Source organism: Carlito syrichta, unplaced genomic scaffold (assembly GCF_000164805.1).
Source record: "Carlito syrichta isolate Samal-C Ts95f unplaced genomic scaffold, Tarsius_syrichta-2.0.1 Scaffold115625, whole genome shotgun sequence".
NCBI lineage: Eukaryota > Metazoa > Chordata > Mammalia > Primates > Tarsiidae > Carlito > Carlito syrichta.
In genome coordinates, this window is record NW_007059721.1 from 11065 (window position 1) to 21231 (window position 10167).

The window sequence follows — 10167 nt, forward strand, 5'->3', positions numbered from 1 at the left end:
CTCAGCCTGTAATCCCGTGCTTTGAGAGGCTGAGGTGAGTGGATTGCCTGAGCCCGCAGGTTCGAGACCCTCCTGGGCAACTTGGTGAGACCTCGTCTCTACAATAAATCAAAAAATTAGCTGACCATGGTGGCATGTGCCTGTAGTTCCAGCTACTTAAAAGGCTGAGGCGGAAGTATCACTTGAGCCCAGCAGGTTGAGGCTGCAGTGGCTGGGAGCGTGCCACTGCACTCCAGCCTCCTGGATGACAAGAGTGAGATTCCAACTCAATTCTGTTGCCCGGGCTGGTCTTGAACTCCTGACCACAAGCGATCCTCCTGCCTCAGCCTCTCAAAGTGCTGGGATTACAGGTGTGAACCACCATGCCTGACCTGGCTTTTGTTAATTTTTTTTTTGTGTGTGTGGGAACAGGAAAACATGGTAAACTCACTTGACTCAATGCTGTTTAAAATACGTCCATTCTAATGCAGACTCATTCCTTCATTCAAGAAATACAGAAGCATCTGTCCTGCGCCATGTCCTGTGTGGGGGCCTGGGGTAATGAAAAACACACAGCCCGTGTCCTCAAGGGGCTTCTGAGGTCGTGTGGGGCTGAGATCAGCCAGAAATCCTACATCAGTGTAAATTGGCCCTGATTTACGCTCCAGAGGGGGGCGGGTGGCCCTGCAGGCCTTTGGTAGGAAAGCTTATGGCCTGGAAGAAAAGCACAGTGACTCAAACCTGTAATTCCAGCACTTTGGGAGGCTGAAGAGAGAGGATTGCCTGAGTCCAGGGGTTCGAGACCAGCCTGGGTAACTTGGCAAGACTTCATCCCTACAATAAATAAAAAAATTAGCTGGGTGTGGTGGCATGCACCTGTGGTTCCAGCTCCTTGGAAGGCTGAGGCGGAAGGATCACCTGAGCTCAGCGGGTCGAGGCTGCGGTGGCCTTGAGCATGCCACTGCACTCCAACCTGGGCGACAGAGTGAGACTCCAACTAAAAAAAAAAAAAGGAAAGAGTGCGTTAGGGAGAGAGGAAGGCAGGAATATTCCAGGCGGAGGGAACAGCCAGCCAGGAGGGGGAGCGTGGGGCGGGCGGGCTGTCTTGGTGGAACAGAGTTCAGCCCTTTCTGAGCTTGTAGATTTTTGTCTTGATTCCAAGAGCAGCGGGCATTCATTGAAAGCTTTAAGTGTGGAGAGTGCCATGATCAGATTTGCATCTTGTTTTTCGTTTTGTCTCGCTGTGTCGCCCAGGCAGAAGTGCGGGGTGCATTCATAGCTCACTGTGGCCTCCGACGCGTGGCCCCAAGCAATCCTCCTGCTGCAGCCTCCTCAAGTGGGATTACAGGCGTGAGCCAATGCACCGGCCCTCGTCGAAGGCTTTAAGTGTGGAGTGACGTGACCAGATTAGCATCTTGAAAAGGCCGCTCTGGCTGTGGCTTGGAGGGCGACTGGAGAGACGGACCCTCGGGACCATGGGGGGATGATGACAGTGCATGGTGGGTGTTGGCGGCTGGGGCGCAGGGTGAGGGCACGCATCTGGGCCAGCCTGCAGAGTGGGAGGTTAGGCCCCTGTGGGCCCCTTGACTGCTGTCTGGTGGTGGCTGGGGAGGGAGAGTCTGTCTTCCCTCGGCTCTCCCAGGCTGACTCTGCAGACTCCTGCACTTGGCCTTGGCCGGGAGAAGAGTTCACAGGAAGGGGCCAAGGCGTGTAGCTCCTGGGCGTGGAAAGCCTGCTTCCTTCACAGCGAGACGTGGGTGGCATTTTATTTGGAAGGAAGGGTGGGCCTCCCTGTGGCCCCTGCAGGCTTGGCCGCAGAGGGAATGTTCTGGTCACATGGTAAGAGCTCCAGGGAGAGGAATGCTTGTGAGGACTGGGCCAGGAGCCCCCCAAACAGCCTTCGGGGGGCCCGGGGTGTTTACTTCTGCAGCCCCGGGAGACCCAAGGGTTTCTTTTGGCTTATCGCAAACACCCAGAAGCCGGGGATCCAATTCTTGTTTCCTGAGAGGCTCCGAGAAGTCCTGTGTGTTTGTGTTTTCTCCTCGGTGACTTTGCTTCGGAGGATTTTCTCTCAAATCTTTCGGGACTGGCCTTTGGCATCCTGGGGCCTGCAGGGCAGAGTCACTGGCCCCACCCATCCAGCCCCAGCCTGAGCCGAGCCTGGGGACCCCAACTCCCTGGGGACCCCAACTCCCGGAGCCATGGTCCTCGAGGAAGGTGACAACATCAGCAGCAGTAGCAAAAATAATCTCAACAGGCAATGCTGAGACAGAGAACACACACTGTGTGCCAGCCATGAATCTTAGTGTTTTAGAAATTTCGAGTCATTTAAACCTCACTACAGCTGGGAGTGGTGCCTTACGCCTATATAATCCCAGCACTTTGAGAGGCTGAGGTGGGAGGATTGCTTGAGCCCAGGGGTTGGAGACTAGCCTGGGTAACATAGCAAGACCTCGTCTGCACACACACAAAAAAAAATTAGCCAGGAGTGGTGGCGCATGCCTATAGTTCTAGCTGCTAGGGAGGCTGAGGCAGAAGGATCACCTGAGCCCAGAAGGTTGAAGCTGCTATGAGCCATAATCATGCCACTGCACTCCAGACTGGGTGACAGAAGTGAGAGGTTGGCTCCCAAAAAAAAAAAAAAAATAGATAAACCTCACCTCGTCTCCAGGAGGTGGGGACCGAAATCTTACTGATTTTGCAAGTGGGGAAACTGAGGCCTGGAGAAGTTAAGCTTCTGGATGGTCTGGCCCCAGAGCCCCAGGCTGTTAGCTACCAAGAACATTCTTAGCTTGCCCTGCCGGGGAGCCCCTCTGACCTGGGTTTTCCTAACCAAAGCCCGCGAGTTACTCTTGCATTCTGTCCAAGGAATGGCTGATCTGGGGGGAGGAGGCGGGGTGAGGGGACAGGGCCAGGAGGCATTGGGATGTAGAGGAAGGAACGTGGAATCGATGGCCTGGGTTTGATCCTGACCCCACTATTTGCCTCACCGACCCGTGCCTCCGTTTCCCCATCAGCAGGTTGGAGAGAACATGGCTCACCTCGTGGGCTGCCGTGAGGGTGAAACGAGGCGAGGTGTGCTGCACACAGTAGGTGCCAAAGAAGAAGAAAAGGGTGTGGGCTGTGGTGGCAAAACCTATGGGAGCCTAGGCTGACTCTGGATCCTGGGTTCTTCCTGAGACTCGAGGCTGGGACCTGCCCTGGGGGTCCACCCTCCTGGCTGCCCTGGCTGCCAGGGTCCTAAGGTCTGAGCGGCATCTCCTGGTCTCCCCAGGCTGCCTGTGGGGGGAGGGGGTCCCCATGGCAACACTCAAGGACCACTCGTGGAGGAATCAGGTGCTGCGGGAAAATGATCTTCCGCCTTGTTGCAGCAGTCTCTGCAGAGGTTTGAGGGGCAGCGGCCATCCTAGGATGGGTCCCCCGTGGGCCGCCCTGCTGAGGGGGAGAGGGTGGGCTCCCCAGTGGAGGTTGCTTTCCAGCCTGAGTGGCCGTGAAGCCCCCATAAGCAGTGTCCTCAGAGCTGGGTACCTTCTGGGATGAGGGGCTCCCGGGGCGGGGGGGAGACTGTGTTTGCCCTGCTGTTTTCGTGGTCCTCTTCTCTGGCATGGGGGAAGTGGAGCAGGAAGTCAGGAGGAGGGCGGGACTGAGGGAGGTGTCCCAGTGTCTGCATGGTGGGGGCAGGGGAGGAAGGACTAGAGGGGAGAGGCCTGCACAGGTCAAGTGTCACAAGAAGCTCTTCTGTACCCCACCCGCCTCAGTGGGGGTTCCATCCTCAGTTCCATTTTGGACCCTGCCATGTTCAGACAAGTCTTACTCGTGTTGGCCTCTGCCTCGGTCTTGCCCTCTGAGAAATGGGGATAATTATCGTCATCAACTGCCTTGCAAACCATGGCCGCCAAGAGAAGGAATGTGAGAATGATTATAAAGCCATCGGATTTTTCCTGGCCTTTGACGGAGTCATTTCATGTCTGGGAATATATTCCTCCCAAATGCTCACCTACCATCGTGCAGTGTTGTTTATAACCTGACAATATCCAAACAGCCCAGGGAAGCTGGGCGTGGTGGCGCATGCCTATCATCCCGGCACTTGGGGAGGCCGAGGTGAGAGGATTGCTTGAGTCCAGGAGTTCAAGATCAGCCCGGGCACCATAGCAAGATCTTGTCTCTACAGACCATAAAAAGAACCAGCCAGGTGTGGTGGTACGCACATATAGTCCTAGCTACTCGGGAGACTGAGGTGGAAGGATCGCCTGAGTCCCGGAGGTCGAGGCTGCGGTGAGCCGTGATTGTGACACTGCACTCCAACCTGGGCAAGAGTGAGACTCTGACTTAAAAAAAAAAAAAATCTTAAGTTCATACGTGGAGACCCTACAGTATATGATGTTGTAGACAAAGGGTGGACGTTGGTGTGTGATTCATCCTCTAATCTCCAGAACCTTGCAAAGTGCTTCACAAACAGCAAGTCTTCCAGAAACATTCGTTTCATTATGTCTGCTGTATAAAAGTTGTATTCAACAAAGACAGGCTTGAGGGAAAATATTTCAGAATGTTAATAGGGGTTGCTTCTTTTCTTTTCTTTTCTTATTTTCTGAGTTGGAGTCTCCCTCTGTCACTCAGACTGGAGTGCAGTGGCCGCTCCCCGCCACCGCAGCCTCGACCTGCTGGGCTTCGGTAATCCTTCTGCCTCAGACTTCCATAGCTGGAACTAAAGGTGTGTGCTACCATGCCTGGCTAATTTTTGATTTTATTGTAGAGATGAGGTCTCGCCAAGTTGCCCAGGTGGGTCTCGAACCCACGGGCTCAGGCAGTCCACTCACCTCGGCCTCCCAAAGTGCTGGGATTACAGGCTGAGCCACCAAGCCCGGCCGTGGGGTTGCTTCTTTTCTTTTCTTTTCATTTTAGAGACGGGATCTTGCTCTGTCACCCAGGCTAGTGCAATCATAGTGCACTGTAGCCTCAAACCTCTGGGCTCAAGTGATTCTCCTGCCTCAGCCTCCTGAGTAGCTTGGACTATAGACTCGCACCACCATGCCCTGCTAATTGTTTTATTTTTTGGAAAGATGGGGTCTTGCTTGGTTGCTCAGGCTGGTCTCCTGGCCTCGAGTGATCCTCCCACCTCGGCCTCCCAAAGTCCTGGGATTACAGGTGTGAGCCACTATGCCTGACCCAGGAATTATTACCTAATGATAGGGTGTGTGTGTGTGTGTGTGTGTGTGCGTGCACGCGCGCATTTCAGTTTTTCTTTATTCTTCAAGAAATTGAACAAATTCAATATTCTCTTTCTAAAATTTTATTTTTTTTTCTGCCTGGAAGACAGACCCAAATAACCTTGGATATGTGCTTCCTCTCTTATTTTTAAAATGCAGTAACTTGACCATCATGTTGGCTTATATAATATAGATGTCTTTTTTAAAGAATTAAGACAGTGCAGAACAGTATAAGAAAGAAAGTGAGGTCACCTGGAGTCCCGCCACTCGGTGGTTACAACCAGTAATATGTGCTTCCATAAGCAGGGCTTGTCCTGTGCACGGCCCTGTGTCAATGTGTGTGTGTGTTCTGCACAGGCTGGCTTGTAGGAAAGGGCTTTACTTGTCGAGACACCCAGGTCCGTGCCATTTTATTTTTATTTTTTTACATTCTTTTTTTTTAGTCAGAGACTCACTCTGTTGCCTAGACTGGAGTGCAATGGCACACTCCTGGCCCATGTTGACCTGTTGGATTCCAGCGATCCTTCCGCCTCAGCCTTCCAAGTAGCCAGAACTACAGGCGTGTGTTATCACGTCCGGCTAATTTTTTGATCTGTTGTAGAGATGAGGTCTCGCCAAGTTGCCTGGGCTGGTCTCAAACCCATGGGCTCAGGCAGTCGACTCGCCTTGGCCTCCCAAAGTGCTGGGATGACAGACTGAGCCACCGAGCCCAGCTGGTCTGTGCCATTTTAAATGACCGCACGGAGTTCCATTTCACGTTTGTGCTGAACTCAGCTAAACGATGTGCTGGTGATGTCATTTGAATTGCTTGGCATTTTTGCTGTTATAATCAATACTGACAGTCCTTTATAATCATAAAAATAAAACGACCAAAGCTGCCTGTGGTTTTGGGTTTTGGGATGAAAGTTTCAGCCCATGGGAAGCAAGCCCCATTTGGGAAGGGAATCTGTTTATTTATTTATTTATTTATTATTTTTAAAAACTGAGTCAGGGTCTCACTCTTTCACCCAGACTGGAGTGTAGTGGCATGATCATGCCTTATTGTAGCCTCGACCTCCTGAGTTCAGGCGGTCCTCCCTCCTCAGCCTCCTGTGTAGCTGGGTTGTAGTGATGTCCAGTTAATTTTTTTTTTATTTTTGTAGAGACAGGGTTTCACTGTGTGACTCAGGCTGGTCTCGAACTCCTGAGTTCAAGTAGTCCTTCCACCTTGGCGTCGCAAAGTGCTGGGATTACAGGCATAAGCCACAGTGCCCAGCCACTTCATAATGACATTCTCAGTGTATGTTTGTTTTGAGTCAGCGTCTTACTCGGTCGCCCAGGTTGGCGTGCAGTGGCATGATCATGATAAGCACGGCTCACGGCAGCCTCAACCTCCTGGGCCCAGGCGATTCTTCCATCTCAGTCTCCCAAGTAGCGGAGACTACAGGCATACACCACCATACCCGGCTGGTTTTTTGTAGAGATGAGGTCTTGCCAAGTTGCCCAGGCTGGTATTGAACTCCTGGGCTCCAGCAATCCTCCCACCTTGGCCTCCCAAAGTTCTGGGATGACAGGCGTGAGTCACTGCGCCTGGCCAGTTGTAAAGGCCCTCATGATGAAGTCCTCACAATCCTGTTATGGAAGGAACAGCTCAAGACTACGCAGGTGAAGCTTAGCGGTGGCTGCTTGAGGGAGGGATTTATTTTTTGAGCTGGAATCTCACTCTGTCGCCCAGGCTGGAGTGCCGCGGCACACTCACGGCCATCCCAGCGTTGACCTGCTGGACTCTGGTGATCCTTCTGCCTCAGCCTTCCAAGTAGCTGGAACTACAGGCGCGCGCTGCCACACCCGACCAATTTATTTTATTTTATTTATTGTAGAGATGAGGTCTGGCCAAGTTGCCCGGGCTGGTTTCGAACCCTTGGGCTCAGGCAATCCACTTGCCTCGGCCTCCCAAAGTGCTGGATGACAGGCTGAGCCACCGAGCCCGGCCTCGGGGAGGGATTTGTTATTCAGGAAAAAAAGACCTTCACGTGGACATGAGCTGACCTGGAGAAGGCGTCCTTGCAGCCTTCAGGACAGGAAGCACTCAGGCTGGGTGTGGTGGCCGGGTGGGGCCCCACCCCCCCCAGAGACCCTGTTGGGAGAGCTGAAGGGGTTGACCGCTATTGTCCTGAGGACCTGGATCCCAAGGGAGGGGCGAGAGCCTTGCGCTGAGTGACGTGTTGCTTGTCAGCTTGGAGAGACGGCCTGGCCTGGCGGGAAGAGCCTGGGCCCCGGGGTCTGGCGACTGTGGGTTCAGCTCCTTGCTCTGTCACTTGCCAGCTCCTTAGAGTCATGCTCTCTTCGTCTTTTGGGTGGGCCCAGTCACGACCTCCTGTGTCGTGGAGGATGGACGGAAGCCCAGGTGGTTCCTGGGCTGTGTGGAAAGGGATCCGTGTGACATCGGTCTTAGTGGGTGCAGCCCCGGAATGTCACCCAGACCTAGCCCTTCCTAAGCACCTGTAGGGCAGAGATGCGGCTGTTCCTCCAAGGAGCTTGGGGTGAGCTCATGGTGGTACCAAGGACCGCCGACCCAAGTTGGTTCAGTGGGAAGACGGGGCTTTGGGTTCACGTGGTGTGTGTGTGCCTGTGCCTGTGAGCGTGTTGGGCGGGGGCAGTGAGGTTGTCGTACACCGTGTGTGTGTGACCGTGGCGGTGGCAGAGAGGGAGGTGTGTGGCTTGCGTTGGGAGTTGCTCTGGGGAGACAGAACAGATGGGGAGGGTCTGCTGGGGACGGAGCTGGGTCTGAGTGGGATCCTGCCTTGTGGGGCTTGGTGGGAGAACCTTCTGGGGTATAGAGTGGTCGCCCTGGAGTGCCTGCCTCTCTAAGGCCGAGCGAGCTTTGCCAGGAGGCTAGGTGTGAAGGTGGAGGCCAGATGGTCCTTGAGGTGGTCCAGGTCCCAGGTGCCCAGTGGGTGACTGGGGAGGGCCAGGGGAGGAGAGAGGTGGCTTTGGAAGGAAGAAAGGGCCAGGTGGCCCAGTGTAGAGTGAAAGGAGGAGCCACTGCTGCCCCGGGCCTGGCCCCCGATGGAGACGGTGGGCGTGGCCTCCCTCCCCGGCCCTGGGATGAAGGCGGTGGGCGTGGCCTCCTTCCCCGCCCCGGGCTGGAGACGGCAGGCGTGGCCTCCCTCCCGGCCCTGCCCTCCTGCCCCCCTGCTGCAAGAGTGGCCTCACTCACTGTCCGGAGCCTTGGTTGGCTCCCTGTTCCTCTCCTCCGTTTGCTTTCTCAGTCCTCTGAGATCTTGGCCCAGCATCCCCAGCCCTGCTTCCCACTGCAGGTCCTGGTCGCCCGCCCAGATAGTCCAGACCGGACTCAGGGTGGTCTTCAGGGAACGTCCGCCCCAGCCCTCTGCCGCACAGATCTTCCTTGTCTCGAGTCCCCCGTCCTCAGCCCTGACGCTGATGCCCCGCCACTCCTGCCGAACATGGGCAGCTCGCCAGAGCCGCCAGATGATAGCTGGGGGTCGCGGCGAGCACAGGCTGTCTATCTGCTTGCCTAGCCCCACGCCGACCCTCTGAGGCCAACACGGCTGTTATCCCCATTTTATTTTATTTTATTTTTTGAGTTGGCGTCTCACTCATCGCCCAGGCCGGAGTGCAGTGGCACGCTCACGGCCACCCCGTCCTTGACCCTCTGGGTTCAGGCAATCCTTTCCCCTCAGCCTTCCAAGTAGCCAGAACTACAGGCGTTCCCTACCACGCCTGGCTCATTTTTTTGATGTATGGTAGAGATGAGGTGTGGCCAAGTTGCCCAGGCTGTTCTCGAACCCGTGGGCTCAGGCAATGTCCTCACCTCGGCCTCCCAAAGTGCTAGGATGACAGACTTGAACCACCGCACCCGGCCTTCTTGTCCCTGTTTTATAGGTGGGGAAACAGGCCCAGGGAGACGTCCACCTGAACAGCCCCTCTCCTTGGCTAGTTTCCAAACTCCCCCGTGTCTGTCTGGGCTCTCCCCCCAGACCGAGCTCTCTCAGGGCAGAAGCCACATTTTTGGTTACCTCGGCACCCCCAGCAGTGTGCCCACGATGCCTTGTTCCAGCCGATTCTTTGCTGCAGAAGCCTCAGATTGTTGGACATTAAAATCACAGATGCGGGGTCCCAGGGCTTAGCTGGCAAGCCTCCAGGCCCATCTGTGCTATGACGGGCTTGAGCCAGTGAAGAGAGAGAGCTTGGAGCCCAGCCCCTGGCGTGGGGACCCACCTCCATCTCCTCACTGCTTCCTTTTCTCCCTCTCTCCACCAGGGAACTCAATGGCAACAACATCACTCGGATCCACAAGAATGACTTTGCGGGGCTCAAGCAGCTGCGGGTGCTGTGAGTATGGGATGCTGTCCCTACCCGTGACCCCCCTTCCACCTCCAGCCCCGGAGGGGCCGCGCACGACCCCTAGGCAGGGTCCTGGTTGTGGGTTTTGGGGCTGCAGGCTGGCCGGGCCCCTTTGCTGTGGTGTCAGTCTTGGGACACCCTGAGGGCGGCAGGGTGGGGGTGATGTTGAGTCCTGCCCCACTGCTCCCCACCCGGCTGAGAGAGTTGGGCGTGCCCTGGAATGTGGGCAGGGCAGGTAGGCTGTTGGCTGTCTCCTGGGGGAGAGGGACACAGACAGGTGGCCAGTGAAGAATCCTTAGGAGCTACCTAGCACAGTACTCCAGACAGGGTGGCCTAACCAACAGATGCTTATTCCCTCACGGTTCTGGAGGCTGGAGGTCCCGACTCAGGGTGCTGGCAGGGTCGGCTCTTGGCGGGGGCTCTCTTGCTGGCCTGCAGACGGCCACCTTCTCCGTGTTCTCACCTGGCCTTTCCCCTGTGAGCAGGCAGGGAGAGATCTCCGGCATCTCTTCCTCCTCTCCAAGGTCACAGGTCCTGTAGGGTTAGGGCCCCACCTTTATGACCTCAGTGACCTTGTCCACCTTCCCTGAGGCCTTGTCGCCAATGCAGTCACACGGGGGGGGGGGTCAGGGCT

The 10167-nt window shown here is 55.6% G+C and overlaps 1 long non-coding RNA gene across 1 annotated transcript in view; it reads left to right on the forward strand.

Moving 5' to 3' along the window:
• Positions 1 to 9449: 9449 nt before the first annotated feature.
• Positions 9450 to 10167, forward strand: part of LOC103275540 — an 11670-nt gene continuing 10952 nt past the window's right edge. Inside the window, exon 1 of the long non-coding RNA XR_505319.1 lies at positions 9450 to 9521. This is a non-coding gene — a long non-coding RNA (uncharacterized LOC103275540). The remainder of the gene's footprint in view (positions 9522 to 10167) is intronic.